General features: G+C 44.2%; 1 long non-coding RNA gene across 1 annotated transcript in view; it reads right to left on the bottom strand.

Moving 5' to 3' along the window:
• The window catches only part of LOC146805445 (uncharacterized), a 49,952-nt gene extending 41,905 nt beyond the window's left edge, over nucleotides 1-8,047 (bottom strand). Inside the window, exons 1-2 of the long non-coding RNA XR_014967461.1 lie at nucleotides 8,002-8,047; nucleotides 2,677-2,726 (exon numbers count right to left, since the gene is read on the bottom strand). This is a non-coding gene — a long non-coding RNA (uncharacterized LOC146805445). The remainder of the gene's footprint in view (nucleotides 1-2,676; nucleotides 2,727-8,001) is intronic.
• Between the last annotated feature and the right edge of the window lie 8,397 nt (nucleotides 8,048-16,444).

Here is a 16,444-nt window from a genome sequence, read left to right as displayed (position 1 = left end):
AAAAGTGATTAATTATCAATAATGTATGTACTTCACTTCCTGAACCTTCGTGGTGATGGAACTTGGAGCAACCGATTCGAATCGACCATTGGAATAAAGCCCATTCCGAACCTCTAATACCACGGATTCTGCCTCTTATTTACTGAGCTATTTTTTATTATGTTTCTGTATCAAATTAAGTCCCGGTAATTAAATTATTTAACACATCACTACAAGTACAAATCCTAGTAAAACCATATTCTCTCTTTTGAAGGACCTGGTCAAACCCCCCTCTGCTGCGGGTAGTATCATTTCCTCTACTTCACAATGCAAAGTGTTGGCCAAATTCTTTTTGGAGAAGGAGGAACGTATCTACAGTAGCTTTCATCCAGGTAGCACCTCCAGTGCCGTAGGGAGGAATGTGTCCGCGGGCCCTGAGACCTACTCTCTCGCCTCACTCCCTTCTATTTCTCCTTCAGATATGGAAGCACTGTTTTTCGAAATAAAATCAGGGTCACCTGATGACCCTTTGAGAATGGATGTTTTTCGGACATGCCAACAGTGTCTCCTGACTGAGTGCTTGGAGTTGATTAATCTATCCCTATCCTTGGGGGCGGTCCCCAAGTCCGGAAAACTTCCGCCCGATCTCGCTGCTCCCGTTCCTAACTAAAATCATGGAATCACATGTTAATTCGATCCTAACCCATTATTTGGAATAAATTCAATATTAGACGCATCCCAGAATGGGTTCCGAACCCGGCATAGCACTGAGTCTGCTATGATGACGGTCATAGAACAGCTACGGACCACCTCAGATGCCAGCAGAACTACAGCGTTGGTTCTGTTGGATCTGAGTGCGGCCTTCGACACGGTCTCCCATGAAATCCTGCTCCATCGTCTGGAGGAGATCGGGGTCAATAGTACAGCCCTTTCTTGGTTCATGTCCTTCCTGGCTGATCGGACATTTCAAGTAATTTTCCCTCCTTTTTCCTCCCGCACACACCCATAAGGTTGCGGTGGTCCCCAGGAGTCAGCTTTAAGCCCTACCTTATTTAACGTCTACATGAGACCACTGGCGCTGATGGCCAAAGCCCGGGACATCTCCCTGGTGTCCAACAATCCCAGCCAGGACATGGCAAAATTCAAAGAAGATTTTAAGGCCATCTCGGAGTGGATGACTGCTAATTTTTTTCAGTTAAATTCAGCCAAATCCACTATCCTCCTGGTAGTCATGGATTCCCATCTCTGGAGAGATGAATGATGGCCTCCCGCTCTTGGAGTACCCCCTGCACCCAAACCTGTGGTGAAGAACTTGGCTATTATGATGGATAAAGAACTCACTTTTGAGGTGCACGCTAAATCTTTGGCTGGGAAATGTTTCGGACTGCTGTGAGGTCTAAAGCCTATACTTGGTATTTTTGATTCTCAAACGCGTCAGCAGATTATTCAAGCCTCCATCCTGTCCAGATTGGACTACTGTAACATGCTACTTCTGGGTTCCAACAAATCAGTGATAAAAAGATTGCAGCGTGTTCAGAACGCTGCTTCTCGTGCTATCTTTGGCCTCCCTAAACACTGTCATGTTTCCAACCTCCTCCACCGCCTACACTGGCTACCCCTTGAACAAAGAGTTATTTTCCAAACGCTATGTATCACTCAAAAGATTCTCTCAGGCAGCGGCCCAGAAATTCTGAGTGATCTATGCTCCTACTATGTACCCACACAAGCTCTTCACTCGGCAGACTTGCTCCTTGCCAGAATCCCACGAATACGGAGGGTCAGATCGGGGGGTCGATCTGTTAAACGGCTGGCTCCCACCTTATGGAACTCCCTCCCTCTACATATTCGTAGCAGCCCTGATCTCCTGACCGTCAGAAGGTTGGTGAAGACTTGGCTCTTTTCCGAGTTCTAATTTTCGCTCTGCCCCCCCTCCCCAACTCAGTGTTCTACCTCAGCGTTGGGACGCCTCGTTGCAGGGGCAGCCATGCGCTATATAAATATTTTAACATAACATCAGAGCAGACCTAAGCTGAAGTATCCAGGAGACTCAATCAACCTACTCTGCTTCAGACATTCAACGCCTCAAACCCTGACTATACATCATGCAGACCTAGATGTCAGCACCTGCTTGAAGCTCAACCATACTAAGTCAGAATTTGCATTATTTGCAAAGAAAAACAAACAAGAAAGAGTAGAAACCTAGCTCAATAACATGAGCCTTGAAGGGTTGGAACCCCAACTTTCACCAAATGTCAAGTCACTTCGATTCACTCTCAACACCAGACTCACCATCAAGAAACACACTGCCAAACAAACAAAGACCTCTTGTCACTGGTTCTCTCTTGTAAAAAAAAGTGAAACAATTTCTTCCATAAAGTGACTTCACGACTTATGTTCAAGCCCTCGTATTTTCGCATCTGGATGGTGGAAATGCTCTGCTCATGGCATCCCAAACTCGACATTGGCATCCCTTAAGGGTGTCCTCCACACCACAGTGCAACCCAACCAGGGCCTGAAGAAATATGATCACCTCACCCCTATCCTGATGGAACTTCATCAGCTCCCACTGCAAGCCCACACCACTTTAAAAGAAGCGGTATCATTTACAAAGCCATCATGACCAGAAGCAAATAGAAGTAGTATCATTTACAAAGCCATCATGACCAGAAGCAACATTTATAATGTAGACAAGCTCACCATCTCTGCTGGTTCTCAGTCCAATTGCATGCAACCAGGACACCATCAGACTAAAAAAAAGAAAAAAACAAGACAGCAGGCATTTTCCATCACTGCACCCAGTATCTGGAACAACATTCTGCCTTGACACTGCTCCAATTTACAACGAGTTGAAGACTCACATCTTTAAAGAACACTGCATCTGAATGCATTAACTGTCCACAACCCAGCTACCTCTCCTATCACTCGTTGTCTATATGCTTGTCTTTGACCCTGTACAGTACTCTGTGCCTTCTGGCTAGGTTAACACAATCAAAATACAATATACACATACTCTCCTGGCCAGATCTGGCATTCAGAGAGGTTGAATTAGGAGCTGCCCCAGCATAGAGCATAATACCTATAGGCTACTATTGTTTTAGTTCAAAGGCCTTTTGGTAGAGGTGAGAACAGAGTTAATGGTGGGGCTGAGGAAGAGTGGGAAGAGACCAGACACAGGAGATGGAACGGGTGTTACATTGTAATCCTCATATACAAAAGAGTGTTTCACAAGACTCACAGGTCACAGAAGAGCTTGGCTGAGACTGATCAAATTTAGAACTGCAAAATGGATGCCATGCTGCTGTTCTAGGCAAAACAATGGAAGTAGAATAGAGTCCTGTCATTACATTGTCTCCTTTTTACCCAGAAATGGCATTCACTACTACTAATTAAAGTGGAAGTTGTTCCTGGAGGAAATTCCAGAAGGATAAGAGGATGTCTCCTAATGTACACTAGAAAGAACAAGGGTCTCTGGGGTCTAAGAAATTATTAGGCTTGAATGGGGGTATGACGACAGCAGGGTAACACAAGGCAGGCTGATTCACTCTGGTGCTGTCAAGGTAGCAACCTATGGGCAGGATGCCTGTCTGGCTGGGGTCGGAGTTGCAACCCAACTAAGGCTTGCCTGACTGATGTTCATCCACTTTTGAGAACTTTGAGAGTTGAGAGCTTGAACAAGTGCTTGGGACATGAGCTCCAGCTGCAATTCTGGCTGCTCAAGCCTAGCGGGAGTAGGTGCAATATGGGCCTTTTAAAGATTGTGTAGTTTCTGCTCAAGTTGCCAGCCTTGTTTGCTCTTTAACTTTCTTCTGCCTTTATTAGGGCGTATTTATTCAGCAATAGGCATTGTATCTGTGTTAAATATATAACAAATGAAAATAATTAAGTGAATAAAATAATTGCATATATAAATAAATCAAATAAAATGGTTCATGGCTACTGCATATGTCACCCATCCTCATTCTTGCTCTTTTGGTATCTTTTTACTCATTCCACAGCATCTTTACCTGGCGCATGTCAACATATGGATTACTGGGCCTTCCTGAGTACTCTCATTTTTGGTGTGTAGGCACTCAGCACCCCGCTGCCCAGCTGCAAAACTGGTTATTCCTTATTCTAGTTATAATTTGAACATCTGTCTCACCCATCACACCACTAGGCACTGTGTCCCATAACACAATGACCGTCCCTGGGTGGTCATCACGCAGAACATAAAAGCAGCTCCTATTTAGGCCCTCATTACATGTTGGGCAGACTACATTAGGTATTTGCCACATGTGGTAAATACTATTACCCAGAACTGTGATATTTACCACGTGTGGTAAATAGCTCCTATTCCAAATTTGTAACTTGCAAATGAGGCAATACTTGTGCAATCTGTATTTAGCACTCTGAATTCCTCATGCTTTATCTTTTTTATAGGACATTACGACCCTGCCCTCATCTCAGCTGCGTTCCCACTGCAACCACTAGTGCGCTGCCATGTATGGTGCTCAGCTACTAATGGACTGCTTATGTGAGATATTCACTTGCTCTCCTGCGCAGTGATAAGTTATCCAGAAGGCATTTGTAAGGTCTTCATTAATACCATGGCAAGTGATACCTGTCCAATCCCTTGGCAACATCACTGCTGCAGTGTGCCATCTCACGCTTGATGTTAATTGTGTGGCATGAAAGGACACTGGTGGCTGTTGCCAGTCGCTTCACCAGTCTCCCACATCCCTTGATACTTGCAAGCATGTGCCTCTGTTGCTGTATCTGTGTGATGCCCTCATTATTGAGAGAATTACAAAGTGCTGTAGCAGCTTCCGTGAGAGGGTCAATGCTGGTTGGTATGCTACAGAAGCCATCACTGATCGCACGGCATAGAAGATGCTCCTTACTCTCTAATGTCTCCACGGCAAGCAGTTGTTTCTGCTGTACTGCCACTGTAGATTTTTCTAACAAGAGGAATTTCATGACAAGCCCAGAGGCTAGCATTATGCATATTACTTTTATTGCCAGCTCCTTTCAGCACTTCAAAGTATTACATCACCAACACAAAAATTGCAGAACTTAGAATGTCCCAATTATATATATAAACTCTGTCACAGCAGCCATCTTCCTCTTTTATCTGCTGCTCCTTTACAGACAAGTATCGTTTTGCAAGTGATGTATTTTAAGTGTCATTAAGGTATAGTAGTTATTAAGGAAATGTTTAAAACAACAGCTGTTAATAATTAATGTTTGCTTAAATGATGTTTCTCGATAATTTTTAAACGTTATGTGAGACTGGATGTGGATTACCTAATTTATGGGTAATATGTAGTTAGGCAGTGTTGCGGGCTTAGGCTGGTGTTGGAGTGAGAATTAGGTTTCTTTATAGGTTAAAAACAGTTTAAGCAGGTAAAAGTGAAATACTGTTGAGCCGCGAGCGAGCGTGTTGAGCTTTGGGTCGCAGCGTACTTTGAAGGGTCTCGTGCTTGCAGCACGAGCCGTGCACTTTCCAAGCGCATTGTAGCTGATGGGCGCCTCGGGAACTGTTTACCTTGAGGGCGCCCGTAGGCTGGGACAGTGGCGGCTGGTGACATTTGAAAGTGGTGAGGCGTAAAGTTATCATGGTAATGCACTGAGGTGAGCGAGCGAGCCCTAACAACACCTCCGAGAAAATTTTGAAAAAAGAGCGGATAAATGGAGCATTTTCAAGCAAATTTGAGGAAGCAGAAAGGTTGATAAAGCACTTGCGAAAGTATTATGACAGGATCTGTAATAACATCCTTATATCCATCAACTTTACCCCAACACAAGTACAAACACACACTCAAACTCTTTCAAGTACACACATAAAGCACGAGTCACAAACATTTGTTTAGGCTTAAAGACCTATAAACAAAAATAACGTTCTCACACATCATTGCATATGAAATGGTTTCATATATATATTAAACCAACACACCCTGGATAAAACGTAACATACAAAAGAATGCGCTCTTCCTATTGCCAACCAGTTTAACGATCCTTCCCACAGATAAACTACATGCAGTAAACAACCTACCTAAGGCTGCGAAATCTATTGGCAGGCCTACCTATGTCCTGCTAAACCCTCTCTACAACCGGGCTGATCACTCCTACGAGAAAATGTGACCGAATCTCTTCCATTTTTAACACCCTTAAATCATTAGCACAAGAAGTCAATCATCTTATAAGAGAAGCGCCTTGCGCCGCCGGTTCCTCACTTTTTTATATGGGAAAAAGTGACGCCTTGGCGGCGCAAGGGGCTTGTGAATAAGCCTCAGACTGTCTCACATATAAACCAAGGACCTAAATCCAACCATCCACCTCACACACAAACTGGAACTATTGGATAAAAACTGCACTTTAAAAAGCAAGCCTACCCTCCCTCTCACACCGCTTGCATTAATAAAAAAGTCTCCTCGACAGCACCTTCTAAGGAAATGCCCTCTGAACCTGAAATTCCCTTCCCACACTCCTGCCCCCGCACTTCAAATATTCAAGTCCAAGACACTCAACCGTCCCAAACACTGATCATGTGACGAGCCGACGATATAGTTCAGCTTTGCAGCCTTATCACGTGTTGCTGCTGACTATATGTTTCTAACTGCACTGCGGCTAGAAACAATATCTCCTGGCATTGACCTCCCTCAAAAGGATGAAGGGTTCACACGTGTCACCCTCTTGTACTTCTTGTAATGACTACATACTCTTCATTGCTGCCGTTCACTCTTCTGTGTACCTTTTCCATGCCTATGACTGGATAGCTCACCACACATGCATATATCCTTTTCAAGCCTTTCTGTTTCACTCATTTTCCCATTCATAGTGCGTGCGTCACTCCGGAGTGCTTCTATTCGCTGAAGTACATCTCGGCTACGAGCCTTAATGCTGTAGTGGTGTGGACTACGAGTGTATGTAACCCTCGCTTGCCTTGTACTCACTGTTGTATTTACATCATCTCCTGCAAACGTTGCACAAAAATCCCTTCTCTCTCACTAAGTGAATCATTGTTGTTAAGCGCTCTGCTGCCTCGGGCCCCGAGGGTTTCTTAGCGCTATATCAAAGTAAACACTGATAAAAACCCATCAATGAGGCCTCGCGCATTGTTTGTTCACTGTTTCAAGTTGTTGTGCTTATTCATCGAAAATAAATAAAGTGTGCCTGCCGTACACAATATGTGTCTTTGGGTTGCAAATTATAAAGCTGACAGGAGAACTCTCTTTCTAACGTTACGCGGACTCGTTATTTCTGTTCAGTGTAGGACTGGCCTTTCAGGCACTCTGGCTCTGCCACGGTGGCCCGTTGAAAGGGCCAGTGTGTGGGCTGTTTCTTTGGTCCTGCTCCTTTAACGGCTCAAGAGGCCAGAACGGTTCCTACAAATTGCCCTTTTCAGCGCCAGACTGCCTGAAAGGCCAGTCCAACACGATGTCTGTTATGTTGTATCTGTTATTGTTGTAAACGAGTCTATTGGTCAGATATAGTAAAGCATATCTTCACGTAGATAAAATAGACACTTCTAGTTGTCAAAACTGCGCTGGACAGTGGTCATTTCTACAATTGTTCTGCGTCACTCTTTTTTTCTCAGTACACGCATAATGTATTGTCCCATGCTATGTCTTTATACATTTCATACCATGTTTTGTAGATCGTCTATGTCGCAATTTTTTTTAAAAGGGGTTGCTGACCTCCACTTTAGTTAATGGCCTGCTTAGAAGCAATCATTGTTTTCTGTACTGCACATAATACAATTTGATCTGCTGCTTCGTCTTTCGTCACCTGATGTAAGCATCCGCATTTGAACCCTGTGCAAAGAGGCACGCTCATTTCGGCTGAAAATAGATTGTCTTTTAGAGCAGGGAACTGGGAACCCTTGCAGGAGGAATAGACTGCAGCACTCTAAGGCAGTGGAGTTCACGCGCAGAATTTCTGGAAGTTGTCAAACATATACTCGCAATACTAGCGGGAGAGGGGAGGAGGTCGCCGGGGGTGGTGGGGGGGGGATTACAATTTAAAAAATTAAGCTAAACTTACCAGGCCAGGTCCGCGCGGCGCCTCTCTGCTTCTCGGCCGGGTCCCGTTGGCGCCTCTTCTGCACTGGTCTGGTTGGCAACCCCTCTAAGCCAATAGACGCTGCTCCAGCAGCGCCAGCATTGGCTTAGAGCAGGGTGACTCACCGCCCGCCTGCCCATTAGGAGACCGAGGTTTGAGCCTTTGCTCAACCCTCGCTCTCCTAATGGGCATGCGCCAGCCACGGCAGACAGTAGTGCGCATGACTGGGCACGGAGCGAAAATTCGCCTCCTTCACCCAGCATGCGCACTGCTGCCTGCTGTGCGCTCTGCGCCACCCCTGGTCTGCTACATGTCAGTCACTCAGCAGCATGACGTCGGACCGCCCTCCCCCTTCAGAATCTGAAGGGGGTGGGCAGTCCGAGTTCATGCTGACTGTGACTGACATGATTGTCAGAAATTTCGAGGGAGCTGCCGGTGCGGGCGGCTTGTGGGGCAACGCCCCAGCGCCCTTAATGGACGCACCGCCACTGGGCTGGGAGGCATTGGCGCGCTTACGTGCGTGACGATGCAGAAGGGCAATTTTGAGAAAGTTAAGTTGTGCAAAACTGGTTGCCTACAGCATGTGCTCGCTATCACTGTAAGGTAAAAACGAGTGTTAGTATCCCAACTGCCATACAGCTGATTCAGTGAGCCGGGAGCAAGGGAGGCTGCGCGCTCAACTCGGTAGTGTTTTTGAGGTAGCGCAGTCCTCAGGTTCGGGGGTTGCCAATCTGAGGAAAATAGTGCCGGAAGAGGTGAAGAGCTCTGTGAAAAAAGTTTTGCAGAGCGTTTTAAGAAGGAAAAGAAGAGCAGTGGAGTGTTCAGAGGATGAGTATTGGTCTATGAAAGAAGAAGAGGGAAGTGATGTGAAAGGCTATGATAAGAGACTTAGGAAGACAAAGAATATTGAAGTTGTAGTCGGATTTGTGGCAGGAAATAAGGGTGAGCCTTGCGCCACATATGATAAAGGTGTCCAACAAGGCACAAAAGAGGATGCCCACAGCGGCACAAAAGTTGGTGAGAAATCACAACAGGGCGTCTTGGAGCAGGAATTTGAGGATGAGGAAGATGAGTTTATTTTGGATGATTATTTTGATGATGGATGGGATATGGATAAAGGCAAAGTAGAGAAGGAAAGGAAGGAGAAAGGGATTGTTAAGGATCCTCAAGGAGAGTACATGTTCAGTCCTGAAATGATTAGGCCCCCCAGAAGTGATGACTGGTGGCCGTTGCCTCATTTGGCTGACTTTTTGTATCTATGGATAAGGAGGCCTTTAGAAAAGGAGGCCAGAGTTGTCATGAGAGCATAGTTCTCTTGTCCTGTGGTGGATGGTAAATCCTGTATGACGCCACATCTGGATCCAGATTTAATCATGTTTCTATTTAAAATGGGGCGTGACCCTAGGAAGGGCTTGGAGAGGGCACTTAAGCAGTGCCATGATCATTTGCTAGATGTGTTGGGGCCATTGGCTAGAATTTTGGACATGGCAGAAGAGGCCGGAATGAAAAGTGTCCAGATAGACAATGAGCTATTGAGAGGTTTGTTGCAGAGGACGATTTGTTTCCTTGGGAACGCGAACGCAGCTTTACCGGCGAAAAGATGCAAAGCAATTCTAATGAGGATAAGTACTAAGTTAGGGGACTTTGCGAAAAAGGAGCCTTCAGAGGACCCTAATGGGTACTTGTTCGGTGAAGGACTGGTGAAGGGGGTTGGAAAGTATGTTTCAACTTTCACCAGTCTGGACAAGACCCAGTCGTCTTTACGAAGGGTCTTTGGAAGGGGTGTTTTTGATTGGGGTAAGGGCCCATTTCCCTGGCCGGTCATACACGAGGGCTCAATATTAGTCCCAGGGACGTGCAGCGTTCAAGGGGTTTCAGTCCGAGACAGGGTTTTACCCCCAGAGAGGAAGAGCAGGCAGGATGCTCCAAGCAAGGGGATGAGCTCAGTTCACTCAAGGATCACACAGTGAGTACGAAGACTGTTTTTGGTTCTACCCCAAGCAAGGTAGGGGGATATTCGGGAGAAAGTAACTAAGGACAGATAGGTTATTCTCACAGTAAAAGGTTATGTTTTGGAGTTCGAAGAAGAGCCAAAGCAGTTGAACGAACCAGGTCAGTTGGTTTTTCAACAAAAAGTGCAGAAGGTGGTAGGAAAAGAAGTGATGGAAATGTTGCAGAAGGGAGCAATGGAGAAAGTAGTGGAGAAAGATCGGGGATTTGTGAGTACTATATTTTTGGTGAAGAAGAAGGCCAAGGGTTGGAGACCCGTGATAAATTTGAGAGGGTTGAATCATTATGTTGTTTACAGACACTTCAAGATGGAGGGTATACATCTTTTGAGGAATATTTTGCAGGAGGACGCTTATTTCACTATTCCTATAGCGGAAGAGTCACAGATTTGTTCAGTTCAGTTGGTTGGGAGAGCTGTATCAGTTTTCATGTCTCCCGTTTGGACTGACGTCGGCACCATGGTGTTTATAAAGATGTTGAGGCCAGTTGCCAGGTTTCTCAGGGAGAAAGGAATACGCATGACAATGTACTTGGACGATTTTTTGATAATGTCTCAGAGTCAAGAGGAGTTGGAGAAGCAGCTGCTTTTGACTATGCATCTTTTGGAAGGATTGGGTTTCTTGATCAACAGGGAGAAGTCCGTTTTTAAGCCCAGTCAATGTTTAGAGTTCTTGGGATTTGTGGTGAACAAGGTAGAGAAGACACTGAGTTTACCAGAGAAGAAAGTGGTAAAGATAAGGTCAGAAATGAAAGGAGTGTTGAAGAAAGAGCTGGTCACTCTGAGGGGTTTGGCAAGGGTGATTGGCTTGCTTTCCTCTTCTATTCAGGTGTTTTTTCCTGGGCCGCTTCAGAGATTAAAGGCAGAAGCAGTGAGAAAAGGTTTCTGGTATGGAGATCGCGTTTTACTTTCAATAGAAGCTCGGGCAGAGCTGATTTGGTGGTTGGAGAACTTGGAGGCCAGGAATGGCCGGGCAATATTTGAAATATGTCCAGATTTTGTATTGGAGACAGACGTAAGCCTCTTTGGATGGGAGGCATGTTTGGAGGATCAGGAAACAGGTGGTAAATGGTCCTTGGAAGAGAAGTCAGAACACATAAATGGTTTGGAGATGAGAGCAGGTCTTTATGCTTTGCGGAGTTTTAGGAAAAAGTTAATGAATTTCAATGTTTTGTTGAAAATGGACAATGTTTCGGCAGTTTGTTACATAAACCACTTAGGTAAAAGCAGGTCAAGGAATCTAACTCAGTTAGCAAAGAGAATTTGGAGTTTTTCTCAAGGGTAGAAGATAGGGTTACAAGCAGAATATTTTCCAGGTCAGGAGAATGTTGTGGCAGACTGGGATTCGAGGTATCTGAGAGATTTAAGCGATTGGAAGCTGAATGTTCAAAACTGTCAGAGGATATTTCACGTTTGGGGTCTGCTGGAGGTGGATTTGTTTGTGTCAAGGCTGAAGTGGTGGATGTGTTTCAGCAGGATTGGAGGAGGATTCGGGGGTATGCATTTCCCTCATTTGCGATGATACAGAGGGTGTTGTTGATGGTAAGGAGACAGAGATATCAGCTGGTTCTTGTGACACCTTTTTGGGCAGGACAGGCATGGTTCCCAGGCCTGTTGGAAATGGCGATAGAGGGGCCATTCCTAGTACCGGAGTCAGAAGACATTCTTCTAGGGGCAGAAGGAGTTTTTCATCCTTTGGTTTTGGAAGGAGCATTGAGCCTTCTTGTTTGGAAGATTTCAGGAGAGGACTGCAGTTCAGAGGACTTTCGGAGCAGGCTCAGGAGTTACTCAGGGAGTCTTGGGCACCAGGAACTAGGAAGAAGTATTTTGGAGCATGGGAGAAATGGGTTTGTTGGTGCATGGAAAGGGGTTTGGATCCCGTGGAAGCATCTGCCATAGAATTGTCACATTTTTTATCTTCATTGTTTCAGAAAGGCTTGAGTTGCAGAACTATTAATTGTTATAGGTCTGCAATTGCTGCAGGTCATAATTTGGTGGGAGGTTGTTCCATAGGTTGAGAACTGCTAATTTGTAGGGTCATGAAAGACGTTAAGTTGACGAGACCGCCAAGGCCAAGATACAGTTGCTTGTGGGATGTCAATAGGCTTCTTCATTTGTTTGAGGGGTGGCCAATGAATACGTTTTTGAGTCTGAAGCAGTTGTCAGGGAAGTTGGCAACTTTACTGTGTCTGATTTTGTTCAGGAGAGTTTCTGATGTTAAAGTGTTAGATGTTAGTAAACAGATGTTATAATCCAGACGGGGTAAATTTTAGAATTACTAAGAGAACGAAGTGCATGTCTTCTTCGATTGTTTATCCGAAATTTGAGGAACATCCAAAGTTGTGTCTGGTAACATGTTTGAGAGAGTATGAGAATAGATCATGCAAGTTCAGAAGGTATGGTGATAATCAGTTGTTGATTTCGTATGTGAAGCCTTTTAGGCCAGTCACTTCAGCGTCAGTTGCTAGATGGGTGAGGTGTTGTATGCTTGAGACAGGTGTAAGTCTGCAGGAGCATGGTGCTCATTCAGTGAGAGGAGCAATGGCAAGTGAGGTTTTCATGTCAGGGGGATGTTTGGAGGAGATTTTACATGCGGCTGATTGGTCAAATGCTGATGTGTTTGCAAAATTTTATTTGAAATCTATGAGTCATGTGTCGTCTGTGGTGTTATCACAGCTTTGAACATGCATAATGGTAGCCTCTGGTCTTGTCATGAAATGTAGATTCTCCAAGTTCGTGTAGAGAGAATCTGGATTTCATTAAAGACACAGAAGCTAGCATTATCCCACCCACCCTCCCAGCTAAGAGTTTGGAGGGGGAGTTGGGTTTACGAGGTATCTTGTATATATACAAAGACTCATTGTAGAACAGTTTAAATTATAGTTTATTGTTTGTTTTAGATAACCAATAAAGGAGGACACGAGGATAATGTTAATCGGTTGGATAAGTTAAAGGTTACGAGTTATGGGACCAGAGCAGCTTAAAAGAGGAAGATGGGACATTCTAAGTTCTGGAATTTTTATGTTGGTGATGTAATACTTTGAAGTTCTGCAAGTAGCTGGGAATTAAATTAACATGCATAATGATAGCCTCCATCATGCCATTTACAAAATCCAGATTCTCTCTACACGAACTTGGAGAATCTACATTCTCCTCTAATAGGGATCCCTCCTCCTGCCTCGTGATGGACATGTGCACAACTTCTAAGTATTACCCGATCCCACCTTGTGCTCAAGATAGGGTTAGGCGTACCCTTGTAGCAGCTTGTGCTTGTGGTATCTCCCTGTGCTACCTGCTTGCTGCTACATATGCCTGTGGATGTATTGGGACACTGTGCGTTGGTGGCCATTCCTTCACATACATCGCTGCCAAGACCTGGAACAACCTTCTTCTCCAGCTCCGTACAACCCCCTCGCTGGCAGACTTCAGAAAGAGATTTAAGACCTAGCTCTTCGATGGAGACACAGCGCCCACATACCCTAGGGGTGACAGTGCTGCACTTTACAAATGCTGTTTGATTGATTGATCTAATGGTACTGCTGCAGAGGTGTCAGTCACTGGATTAAATTGCCTTCTGCAATTGTGTAGGTGGTGACTGTGTAGAATGCCCATTTCTCGTGCCAGATATCTCCTGGCGACTTTTTCCTTTGTTTTATTGTGAATATTGTACAGTTTAAGACTTTGCTCAGTGCTACGGGTGCTGACTCCTACTGCATTTATTCACTCCTGAATCTTTTGCTTTATGTGATGTGGCCTCTGGGACAGTGAGGGATGATTTTCTAAATAGTGTAGGTCCTCTCTCAGTCTCAGGGTCCATTCCCCAAACTTAGGGGCATATTTACAAGAAAGTGGCGAAGTGTGTCGTTAAGCAAAGAAGGCTAACAACACACTTCATCACTTTAGAAACGCAAGGCTGCACCATATTTACTAGAATATGGTGCAGCCCTGCTTTTCCCCTTTGCTGGCTCCTCAATGTAGCAGCCTAGCGCCAATGCAGGCACCTTTGCACCATAGTACAAGGCTGCCTGTGTTGAAGGGAAGATTATTTATGTGCAGGAAGGTCCCCCTTCCTGCACATAAACAATTGTTAAATGCCGTTTTGTAACTTCTATGGGTGCTGCTTAATGCAGCACACATAGAAGTTGCAAAACTGGATTTTTTTAAAATGATGGTTTATGTGCAGGAAGGGGAACCTTCCTGCACATAGACAATCATTGGTATTTTGCTGTTTCTATGTGTGCTGCTCAACGCAGCACACATTGAAACAGCAACAACGAGTAAAAATAAAGCATTTCTCCTCGTTTCGCCATGTTAAGACCAGGTTTTCCCTGGTCTTAATTTTGGGCCTGTCTCTTATTTATGCTGCCCTTGTAAATAGGTTGGAAAGGTAAAAAATGCCAACAAGGGGTTTTGTTTGAGACAAACTATTTCCATGTATTTTTCAAAAACTTAATTAGTAGGTGTATGTGAGTAAATTAACACCAAAAAGGAAATAGTCGACGTTTTGGTCTTGGGTGGTGTCAATCCGTCAGACCATCTTCAGGACACTTATTGGATAGTCTTCAAAATATCTGTCCAGTTTTGGACGGACCCCCTTGCATTTCTCGATTGACACGAAAGACATCTGTGAAATCACACGGAAAAAACCTTCCTCGCGCTTAGACAATCTGGTGGACAGATATTTTGAAGACTATCCGCATCAACGTAAAACGTCTAGATCACGATTTTGAACATACATCGTGATATTGCTAAAGATTCAGAAAGAGTCTTTGCTATGCAATAATTGTCCTGAAGATGGTCTGACGGATTGACACCACCCAAGACCGAAACGTCGACTATATCATCTATTTTCAGATTATTTATTATGTACAGTTGATTATTTTCTCAATAACGAGATTGGTCTCTGTCCAAACCACGATGGAATAGATGTTTTTTTGAAGATATGTGGATCTGATTGAACCCTTTGCTCATGAAATATTGCTCAAACCATTATTTCGCTTGTAGTCCTTTCTATCTTTGATTGATATATATAAAAGACTTGTGTTTAATTCACAAAACAGAATCCCCGTGTTTGTTGTTTATATTCGATGATTAGATCAGTTGATTGATTTCCTTTTTGGTGTTAATTTACTCACATACACCTACTAATTAAGTTTTTGAAAAATACATGGAAATAGTTTGTCTCAAACAAAACCCCTTGTTGGCATTTTTTACCTTTCCAATTTATCTGCCCAAGCCCTCAAGGGTATATTGGGTTCGCCCTTCATTTATTTTCCTTGTAAATAGGTGGCAGCGTCAAAATCAATGGGTGTTGGGTGGAACGCCCACCAACAACACCCATTGCCCGCCCCTTTCGCGCTAAATGTAGCGTGAAAGGGGGCCTTATCTACATGGCAGCATTATGCCACGTTAAGTGGCTTAACGCTGCCTTGTAAATAATGCGAAGCTCCCGTCACCACCACAAAGTCACTAAATATGCCCCTTACTTTTTCCTCTTCCTGGTACACTTCACTCTTTCAGGCTGCTCAAAGGCCATATCTGCTCAGCCTCTCCAGTCCTGTGTGACTCAGCTCTTCTCCTGAGCGCTCCTCTGACCTGCCCTGTGGAAAGGATTGGTATCTTCCTGGATGTGATGTCACTAGGTGGGTCCAGTGTGACTTTCGCTAAAATTGTGATTTTCTAAATGTGAATTGCTGGAGGTTTTTTTTATAAATTTGCAGTTAGGAAACCACAACTTTTAAAAAAGCGATTTTAAAGCATTCACCATTTGAAAATGACAGTGCTACGTACACAGAAATGTACAATTCAATTCAATTAATAGATAAGGAATCACTGTTTGATGCATTCAAACGTCTGGTCCTTTGTTCTCTTTTGAGATCAATATCTCAAAACAAAGGCGGATTCGAGATATGAAGGCCACTTAAAATATATCTAAACAATGAAATCTTGGGAGGGCTGTTATGAGTCAGCAAGCAAACGTTTAAAAAATAGGAATGTTTGAAATGGAAAAGTGGGCTCTCAAAACAAAATAGATAACATCCATGCACAATAAAATGCAACATTATTGCAATGTGTATAAAAAAATGTTCATGCACTGCAACCCATAACAGAGCTTTGCTTTCCCATCAAGTTTGGAAGGATTTAATTAAACTATCTCAATATGAGTTATAGTCCTGACCCATAGCAGTGGATTGGGAAGGGCTATTAGATTAACTGAAGGCACCCACAGATAGTCGAGACTCGCAGTGGTTAATTTGTGAAAAAATACGTGACGGGGCTCTCATCAGAAGGCAAGTTGCACCAGCCCATTGATCCTATTAGCGCCGACTATACCAGAACTAACCACTAACCATGAAGCCCTGCAAGTGGGCAGAGGATGTGGCATAACAGCCAGAGGTGCCGACTTTGGAGCTGGGG

Source organism: Triturus cristatus, chromosome 8 (genome assembly GCF_964204655.1).
Source record: "Triturus cristatus chromosome 8, aTriCri1.1, whole genome shotgun sequence".
Classification (NCBI taxonomy): Eukaryota; Metazoa; Chordata; class Amphibia; order Caudata; family Salamandridae; genus Triturus; species Triturus cristatus.
Note: the sequence above shows the minus strand (reverse complement) of the source record. Positions and strands in the feature narration are given on the sequence as shown.